Raw genomic sequence first — 10,828 nt, forward strand, 5'->3', positions numbered from 1 at the left:
CTATTGTGGACATTGCTGCTATAAACATCGGGGTGCACGTACCCCTTCGGATCCCTACATTTGTATCTTTGGGGTAAATACCCAGTAGTGCAATTGCTATATCGTATGGAAGCTCTATTTTCAACTGTTTGAGGAACCTCCATATTGTTTTCCAGAGTGGTTGCACCAGCTGGCATTCCCACCAACAGTGCAGGGGGTTCCCCTTTCTCCGCATCCCCGCCAGCATCTTTCGTTTCCTGCCTTGTTAATTTTAGCCATTCTGACTGGTGTGAGATGATATCTCACTGAGGTTTTGATTTGGATTTCCCTGATGCCGAGCGACCTTGAGCACTTTTTCATGTGTCTGTTGGCCATTTGGATGTCTTCTTTGGAAAAATGTCTGTTCATGTCTTCTGCCCATTTCTTGATTGGATTATTTGTTCTTTGGGTGTTGAGTTGGATAACTTCTTTATAGATTTGGGTATTAGCCTTTTATCTGATATGTCATTTGCAAATATTTTCTCCCATTCTGTCGGTTGTCTTTTGGATTTGTGGACTGTTTCTTTTGCTGTGCAAAAGCTTATTCTCTTGATGAAATCCCAAGAGTTCATTTTTGCCCTGGCTTCCCTTGCCTTTGGCCATATTTCTAGGAAGAAGTTGCTGCGGCTGAGGTCGAAGAGGTTGCTGCCTGTGTTCTCCTTTAGGATTTTGATGGACTCCGGGCTCACGTTTAGGTCTTTCAACCATTTGGTGTCTATTTTTGTGTGTGGTGTAAGGAAATGGTCCTGTTTCATTCTTCTGCATGTGGCTGTCCAATTTTCCCAACACCATTTGTTGAAGAGACTGTCTTTTTGCCATTGGACATTCTTTCTACTTTGTCAATGATTAGTTGACCATAGAGTTGAGGGTCCATTTCTGGGCTCTCGATTCTGTTCCATTGATCTATCTATCTGTTTTTGTGCCAGTACCATACTGTCTTGATGATGACAGCTTTGTAATAGAGCTGAAAGTCTGGAATTGTGATGCCGCCAGCTTTGCTTTTCTTTTTCAATATTCCTCTGGCTATTCGGGGTCTCTTCTGGTTCCACACAAATTTTAGGATTATTTGTTCTATTTCTTTGAAAAAAGTGGATGGTATTTTGATGGGGATTGCATTGAATGTGTAGATTGCTCTAGGTAGCACTGACATCTTCACAATGTTTCTTCTTCCAATCCATGAGCATGGAAAGTTTTTTCCATTTCTTTGTGTCTTCTTCAATTTCTTTCATGAGTATTTTATCGTTTTCTGAGTACAGATCCTTTGCCTCTTTGGTTAAATTTATTCCTAGGTATCTTATGGTTTTGGGTGCAATTGTAAATGGGACCGACTCCTTGATTTGTCTGTCTTCTGTCTTGTTGTTGGTGTATAGGAATGCCACTGATTTCTGTGCATTGATTTTATAGCCTGCTACTTGACTGAATTCCTGTATGAGTTCTAGCAGTTTTGGGGTGGAGTCTTTTGGGTTTTCCACATACAGCATCATATCATCTGCAAAGAGTGAGAGTTTGACTTCCTCCTTGCCGATCTGGATGCCTTTGATTTCTTTTTGTTGTCTGATTGCTGTGGCTAGGACTTCTAATACTATGTTGAATAGCAGTGGTGAGAGTGCACATCCCTGCCGCGTTCCTGACCTTAGGGGAAAAGCTCTCAGCTTTTCCCCATTGAGAATGATATTCGCTGTAGGTTTTTCATAGACGGCTTTTATGATATTGCGGTAGGTACCCTCTATCCCTATACTCTGAAGAGTTTTGATCAAGAGAGGATGCTGTACTTTGTCAAATGCTTTTTCTGCATCGATTGAGAGGATCATATGATTCTTGTTCTTTCTTTTGTTAATGTATTGTATCACGTTGATTGATTTGCAGATGTTGAACCAACCTTGCAGCCCAGGGATTAATCCCACTTGGTCATGGTGAATAATCCTTTTAATGTACTGTTGGATCCTATTGGCTAGTATTTTGGTGAGAATTTTTGCATCCATGTTCATCAAGGAAATTGGTCTGTAATTCTCCTTTTTGATGGGGTCTTTTCTGGTTTTGGGGTCAAGGTAATGGTGGCATCATAAAATGAGTTTGGAAGTTTTTCTTCCATTTCTATTTTTTGGAACAGTTTCAGGAGAATAGGTATTAATTCTTCTTTAAATGTCTGATAGATTTCCCCTGGGAAGCCATCTGGCCCTGGGCTTTTGTTTGTTGGGAGATTTTTGATGACTGCTTCAATTTCCTTAGTGGTTATAGGTCTGTTCAGGTTTTCTATTTCTTCCTGGTTCAGTTTTGGTAGTTGATACATCTCTAGGAATGCACTCATTTCTTCTAGGTTATCTAATTTGCTGGCATAGAGTTGCTCATAATATGTTCTTATAATTTTTTGTATGTCTTTGGTGTTGGTTGTGATCTCTCCTCTTTCATTCATGATTTTGTGGATTTGGGTCATTTCTCTTTTCTTTTTGATCAGTCTGGCCAGCGGTTTATCAATCTTGTTAATTCTCTCAAAGAACCAGCTCCTAAGTTCGTTGATCTGTTCTACTGTTCTTTTGGTTTCTATTTCATTGATTTCTGCTCTGATCTTTATTATTTCTCTTCTCCTGCTGGGTTTAGGCTTTCTTTGCTGTTCTGTCTCCAGCTCCTTTAGGTGTAGGGTTAGGTTGTGTATTTGAGACTTTTCTTGTTTCTTGAGAAAGGCTTGTATTGCTATATACTTTCCTCTCAGGACTGCCTTTGCTGCATCCCACAGATTTTGAACAGTTGTGTTTTCATTTTCATTAGTTTCCCTGAATTTTTTTAATTCTTTTTAATTTCCTGGTTGACCCATTCATTCTTCAGTAGGATGCTCTTTAGCCTCCATGTATTTGAGTTCTTTCTGACTTTCCTCTTGTGTTTGAGGTCTAGTTTCAAAGCACTGTGGTCTGGAAGTATGCAAGGAATAATCTCAATCTTTTGGTATCAGTTGAGACCTGATTTGTGACCTAGGAGGTGATCTATTCTGGAGAATGTTCCATGGGCACTGGAGAAGAATGCGTATTCCGTTGCTTTGGGATGGAATGTTCTGAAAACGTCTGTGAAGACCAATTGGTCCAGTGTTTCATTTAAAGTCTTTATTTCCTTGTTGATCTTTTGCTTAGATGATCTGTCCATTTCAGTCAGGGGGGTGTTAAAGTCCTCCAATATTATTGTATTGTTGTCAATGTGTTTCTTTGCTTTTCTTATTAATTGCCTTATAAAAGTGGCTGCTCCCATGTTAGGGGCATAGATATTTCCAAGTGTTAGATCTTCTTGTTGGATAGACCCTTAAAGTAAGATATAGTGTCCTTCTTCATCTCTTATTTGTCTTTGTTTTAAAATCTAATTTGTATGATAGAAGGATTGCCTCCCCACCTTTCTTTTGGTGTCTATTAGCATGGTAAATGGTTTTCCACCCCCTCACTTTCAATCTGGGGGTGTCTTTGGGTCTAAAATGAGTCTCTTGCAGACAGCATATGGAGGGGTCTTGTTTTTTAATCCAATCTGATAGCCTGTGTCTTTTGATTGGGGATTTAGCCCATTTACATTCAGGGTAACTATTGAAAGATAGGAATTTAGTGCCATTGTATTGCCTGTAAGGTGACTGTGACTGTATGTGGTCTGTGTTCCTTTCTGATCTATGCTGCTTTTAGGCTCTCTCTTTGCTTAGAGGACCCCTTTCAAGATTTCTTGTAGGGCTGGTTTCCTGGTTGCAAATTCCTTTAGTTTTTGTTTGTCCTGGAAGCTTTTTACCTCTCCTTCTATTTTCAATGACAGCCTAGCTGGATATAGTATTCTTGGCTGCATAGTTTTCTCGTTTAGTGCTCTGAAGATATCTTGCCAGTCCTTTCTGGCCTGCCAGGTCTCTATGGATAGGTCTGTTGCCAATCTAATGTTTCTACCATTGTAGGTTACATATCTCTTCTCCCGAGCTGCTTTCAGCATTTTCTCTTTGTCTCTGAGACTCGTAAGTTTTACTCTTCGATGTCGGGGTGTTGACCTATTTTTATTGATTTTGAGAGGCGTTCTCTGTGCCTCCTGGAATTTGATGCCTGTTTCCTTCCTCACATTAGGGAAGTTCTCTGCTATAATTTGCTCCAATATACCTTCTGCCCCTCTTTCTCTTTCTTCTTCTTCTGGGATCCCAATTATTCTAATGTTGTTTCTTCTTATCATATCGTTTATCTCTCGAATTCTGCCCTCGTGATCCTGTAGTTGTTTATCTCTCTTTTTCTCAGCCTCTTTATTTTCCATCATTTGGTCTTCCATATTGTTGATTCTCTCTTCTGCCTCATTTATCCTAGCAGTTAGTGCCCCCATTTTTGATTGCACCTCATTAATAGCCTTTTTGATTTCGATTTGTTAAATTTTAGTTCTTTTATTTCTCCAGAAAGGGTTTCTCTAATAACTTCCACCCTTTTTTCAAGCCCAGCTAGTATCTTTAAAGTCATGATTCTGAACTCTAAGTCCGACATCGTACTAATGTCCATATTGACTAGGTCCCTGGCTGATGGTACTACCTCTTGTTCTTTTTGCTGAGGTGATTTTTTTCGTCTTGTCATTTTGTCCAGAGGAGAACAGATAAATGAGGGAACAAAATGCTAACAGGTTAACAACATCCCCAGCAAATATACTGTATACCAATCAGAAAAGACCTGAAACCAGGGTAAAAGAAAGGGAAAGAAGGAAAAAAGAAAGAGAAAAAAAGAAAAAGAAAAAGAAAAAGAAAAAGATAAAAACAAACCGAAACAGAACAAAACAAAACAAAACAAAAAAACAGAATATGATCAAATATGATCAGGCTAGTGCATAGATCAGTGCCACACACTAGATTTTGGGTGTATTTTGGTCTGTTAGAAAGTGCCTCCTAAAATTTTAAAGGGAGAAAGACTTACATATGTACAAAATAAGGGTTGATACAATGAAGGGATGGAAGATGACTATAAAGGTGAAATTTATAAAAGGTTTTATAAACGAGGGCACCTGTGTGGCTCAGTTGGTTAAGTGACTGCCTTCGGCTCAGGTCATGATCCTGGAGTCCCGGGATCGAGTCCCGCATCGGGCTCCCTGCTCAGCAGGGAGTCTGCTTCTCCCTCTGACCCTCTTCCCTCTCGTGCTCTCTCTATCTCATTCTCTCTCTCAAATAAATAAATAAAATCTTTAAAAAAAAGGTTTTATAAACGGAATTGATAAGAAGTTGTTTGAAAGAAGAAAGAAGAAGATTTAAAAAAAGAAAAAAGAAAAGGAAAAAAATGGGAGAGACTGTAATCAGGCAGGAGACTAGAACGAAGCCATACACTAGTGATTTAGGGTATATTTTGATCTGTTAGAAGAAACTGTATCTCAAAATTTTAAAGGGAGAACAACTTATATATATATATATGCCAAAAATAAGGGTAACTACTATGAAGGGATAAAATATGACTCTAAAAATGAAAAATAAAAAATGTTTTTTTTTAAAAAAGGGATTGATAAGATGTTGGTTGAAAAAGGGAAAAAGAAAAATTCAAAAACAAAAGAAACAAAAAACAGTTAAAAAATAACTTTGAAAAACTAATGAATCATGGTAAAAAAGCCATTAATTCTATGTGCAGTATTCCCCTAGTGCTGGAGTTCTCCCGTTCTCCTTGATCGGTAAACTTGGTCTTGGCTTGCTGGCTGTTCGTGCTGATCTTCTGGGGGAGGGGCCTGTTGCCATGGTTTCCAAGTGTCTTTGCCAGAGGCGGAATTGCCCCGCCCTTGTCGGTCCGGGCTAAGCAAGCTGCTAGGGTTTGCTCTCAGGAGCTTTTGTTCCCTGCAAGCTCTCGGTACAGCTTTGGACGACCAGGGCGAAAATGGTGGCCTCCTAGTCTCCACCCGGAGGAGCTGAGAACTCGGGGCTCCGCTCCTGAGTGAGTCCCCAGAGAAAAGCAGTCACTCCCGTGTCCCCGGTCTCCGGCCGCACTCCGTGCTCACCCGGCCTGTGACCAAGCATTTGTATCTCTGGCACCCGACCCCGTGTGGAGTCTCCAAACCCAGCAGATCCCTGCGGTGCGCTCCCGCGCCGCTCCTCCCAGGGGAGGAAGGGGAGTCTCCCCGGATCTGCCGCTTGTTGGGTCCCTGCTGGAGGAGCAGTGGCCCGACTGGGCCGCGGATCACAGTTTATGGCAACCCCGAGCTGAGAGCCCGCGCCTCGGCTCCGTCTCTGCAGCCGGCTTCCCCGCTGCGATCCCCGGGAGCTCACTGCACTCAGGCACCCCCGGTCTTTCTGTGACCCCGAGGGTCCTGAGACCACACTGTCCCGCGAGGGTTCCACCCCCCGCTTGGCCACTGGAGCGACGTCCCTCAGCGGAGCCGACTTCTAAAAGGTCCGATTTTGTGCTCCGCGGCTCTAGCACTTGCCAGAAGCGGCCGGCGGAGGCCCCTCCCCCGCCGTCTATCCTCCCGAATATCGCCTCGGATTCACTTCTCCGCACGTCCTACCTTCCAGTAAGTGGTCGCTTCTCTGTTCAGTGTTGTTTCCTAGTCTCTTCTTCGATCTCCTGTTGAGTTCGTAGGTGTTCAGAATGGTTTGATCCCTATTCAGCTGAAATCCTGAGACCAGACGAAATCCAGGTCTCCTACTCCTCCGCCATCTTGCTCCACCCAAAAAACATTACTTCCTTTTTTTTAAAAGTTACATTTTGTGATTGCACTTTGTGGGTCAACTCTAGTTTCTTTAACCATTATTCTGTGTTGGAGATTTCACATTTTTGCTCTTACTTACAAAAGTGTGGTGAATATATAAATTTCTGCCCATATTTCTGATGATTTTCTCAAAATTTTTGCTGGAAACACAATTATTGGGCCAAAGAATATCCTAATGTTAAGGTTCTGTAAACATATTTTGAAAATGTTTTCTAGAAAATGTTTTATCACTTGCATCCACCACAGATGTGAATTCTTAACTTTCTTCATTAGGAAATTTGTATGGACTCATACCATTGAACAATTACAGGGATCTTTGACACTCTTTTTTTTTTATTATGTTATGTTAATCACTATATATTACATCATTAGTTTTTGATGTAGTGTTCCATGATTCATTGTTTGCGTATAACACCCAGTGCTCCATGTAGAACATGCCCTCTTTAATACCCATCACCAGGCTAACCCATCCCCCCACCCCCCTCCCCTCTAGAACCCTCAGTTTCTTTTTCAGAGTCCATCCTCTCTCATGGCTCGTCTCCCCCTCTGATTTCCCCCCCTTCATTCTTCCCCTCCTGACACTCTGACCTTAACACAGGCTAGAAGGACTTCTCTCTCATATTCAGATTTGCCTTGACCGCTCTTGGGAGGTCAGAAGCCCTGTGACAGGTGTTCATGCCAGTACCTGGAGATAAAAATAGATAACTGGTCAAAGCAACTTTGAGAATTTGCTTTGACCAGTTCAGGGATTTGCTCGTTGTAGTAGGAGCTATCTGCTTCCACAAGAGATTCCAAATAATTAGAATCTACTTGTCTACTGGTTGAAATATTAATGTCTCTGGAGATAATTCAAATAAAGTAAAGGATATATTTTTTTTGGTAAGTTCACAATGCATGTTTCCCAAACTAGAGTGGTATAGCAGATAATGCTTAAAATAGTCAATAATATAATTACATAATAAGACATAAATCTAGTCATCCTTTACAGCCTTTTATAAGACCTTCTCTGGATTTGTCATATGACTAGGTTTGTATTTTATATGGTAGTTTTTTCTGGAAGCGTTTTGTTTTCCTTAATTTTGTCTTCCTGTGAATCTTGCACCCAGGACCCTGGCTGGAGCAGTGGAAATGTTCACAAAATTTGTTGAATGGAGGGCTGACTGCATCAATGAATTCTTACAAGAGTTTTACCTGTGAGAAACTAGTTGCTAGTTTAGTTCCAGGATAGTTAACCAGTTTATTAATTCTTCCTGGGTTAGGTTCTGCCCCCGTAAGCTGTTTCAACAAACGAGCATTATCTAATTCTTATTCTATTTCTTTTTTTCCAACCACTTTTGGGGTTGAATTGATTAGGACATCAATCTACACATCTATAAAGTGGGTTCAAGGCTTGGAATTCAAGGACTAATATAATTAAAACAATAAAATGGAGACACGATCATGAGGTTGGTAACTTTTAAATTAATCAAAAATATAACTCAAGGTAATAAATTACCTTATACTATCGCTTACAGAAGACGGGAGTCATTTCAGTATCCCCAGTTAGGAAGGATTTACCCTCTCCCCACACACTTTCTTTGCACCTAAGAGCTGTAACTTTGAACGCTTTGTGTTAAATTCTTCTGGGAGCAGATTGTATATCTGACAAGTATTTATGTGCTTTTTTTATTGATTGGTTCTTCTCTTTTTTTTTTAGTTTAAAAATGTTTTTGTTTGTTTTTATTTTAAAAATGTTTATATTTTAAAGATAAATGGCACTAACCAGCAGAAAACCTATTTATTCTCTAAATCCAACTTTCTTTAAATGTAGATGTAACTACCTATCAAGTATTTTATTTTTTATTTATTTATTTTTGACTATTTTAAACGACCCCTCCACACTGTATGTTTTCCCTCTATTCCTACTGAATCCTGTCAAAGGGATTGCTCCCACTTGGATCAACAGGTCCTGGCTTCACTCCTTGTACAAAAAAAAAAAAAAAAAAAAACAAAAAAACGAAAAACACAATTCCCTTGTGACTCTTAAGGGTTCCGATGGTCCAAACTAGGAAAACAAATCTTCAGAACAGCTAATTAAGTTGAATTTTAAGAAAGCCATACAATCCATACAACTGCCATTTGATGGGGATAGGAATCAATTCCTACATTCCTAGGAATCTGATCCTGCTAGATGAATCCTTGTAATGCACGCTCCCTACTCCATCCACCTTATGACTTGAAGAAAGAACATTCATTCTAATTGAAAAAAAAAAAGTAATTTGATGATAAAATATCCTCTGTGCTCGTTGGACTGAGGACCACTGATGCATTGGCATGGGCTGTCATTTGGGAACTGGTGACAGAAATATATTCTTCTCAGGCTGGAATTCTGCCTGTCCTTGGAGCCTTCCCTACTGATGGCGCTCCCTTGGTTACCACGGCGATTACGACTTTCTTGGGAGTGGTGTTGTCACACTGAACTGATTTGTGACCTTCATATTGGGTAGCGGTTCAGCCTGTCTCTCTTTTGTTCTTCAGCTGTTTTATGAGACATATCTTTCTGTAATTCTGAAATTTCAAATGAAGTAACTTATTCACAGACATAAAATAAATGGTAATTAACAGCTTATCATACAGTGCAATGATTCCTTGTTTCTTTCTTCCCCATCTTCTTCTTTCTTTCAACCTAAGGGTCATAATTTGAATGCATTTTTTCATTCTTTTGGAAGTTGATTCTGTATCTGATAAGTATTTCTCTGTTTAATTACTGATTGACAACCTGGTTGACTTTGCACATATGTAATGACTTCCTGCTAAGGCCCCCAACCACTAATGCATCTTGGCGTGAATTAGGGAAGGCCCCCCTTCCTACCACGCATGCATGCTGATGCCAGAGCTCACTAAGGGAAGGTGGCTGGAATTCAGCTCCCACTCAGCCCATGGGGTGGCCCTCTGTATACAGGTCACAACCACAGCCGCTGCCTACAACACCCTTCCTTCTGACTGTGACAGACCAGGAACGGCCCTTCCTCTCATCAGCTCCCCTAGACAGCATCTTACTTATCCCTGATGGTCACTCCCAGGTCCAGGTCTGGGTCTGATGAGACTGGTGACTTTCTCCTGTCAATTTTTTTTTTTTAAGAGAGAGTGCATGCAAGTAGGGGGGTGGGAAGGGCAGAGGGAGGGGGAGAGAGAATCTCACGCAGACTCTACGCTGAGCGCAGAGCTGAACGTGGGGCTCGATCTCACGACCCTGAGTTCATGACCTGAGAAGAAACCAAAGTTGGACGCTCAACCGACTGAGTCACCCAGTGCCCCTCCCCTGTTAATTTCTGCTGACCTTGGCCTGTCCATCTTCTGACATGCCAGGATGAGGTCCACCCAGTCCTTTTTGAGTATTTATACCTAAGGTACTCACAGCGTTTCATCTCAGAACTTCTATGCACATGCTAACAACCCAAAGAGACGTTTCCTTTAAATATGACAAGAGGTAAGTCCAAAAGCCTGTCGGCATATGGCTTCCCGGAAGTAATTTCTGTTGAGTCAGACTTAGCCACATGCCCCACATAGTCATCTGAGTCATGGGTTTTGCCAGGTTTATGGTATAGGTATTAAAATAAAACTCTATGTTCTGTGGCTCAGGTTTAATTTATGACTCATGACCAGAAGTTGTTGCATTGGATGAATGTATGTTAACAGGAGCTCAGCAGATGTTAAAAATAAGCCATCCTTGTAAAATATAAAACTTCCTCTGATCTGGTGCCAAACCCAATTATGCGGGGTTATATTATGGACAATCAAAGAAAATGAAACACCCAAACTGACATGTGGATCCTGAAAACAACCTTTCAGGTTATTTGATTAGTTTGAATAATAAGTACCATTCACAATTCTGCCGATTTCAGGCGGTGGGGGAGACTCACTGTGTCCTGTAATTTTGCACAGTCTTTAGTAGTGGACCAATGGGATCGACTTAGGTTGCCCTAATACATTTATTTTCCAACATTACCACAGACAAGCTCATAGAAACCCAAAATAATAGCGGCCAACATTTACGGTGCCCTGACTTTGACCATGTGGTCTTCCAAAGCTTTTATAGGTATTGGCTCATTTAAGAAATTCACAAGAACATTGGGATCTGAAACCCTCCTTTTTAGGGACTCTC

This window comes from Callorhinus ursinus, unplaced genomic scaffold (assembly GCF_003265705.2).
Source record: "Callorhinus ursinus isolate GAN/ISIS: 27379988/994484 unplaced genomic scaffold, GSC_fseal_2.0 scaffold60, whole genome shotgun sequence".
NCBI lineage: Eukaryota > Metazoa > Chordata > Mammalia > Carnivora > Otariidae > Callorhinus > Callorhinus ursinus.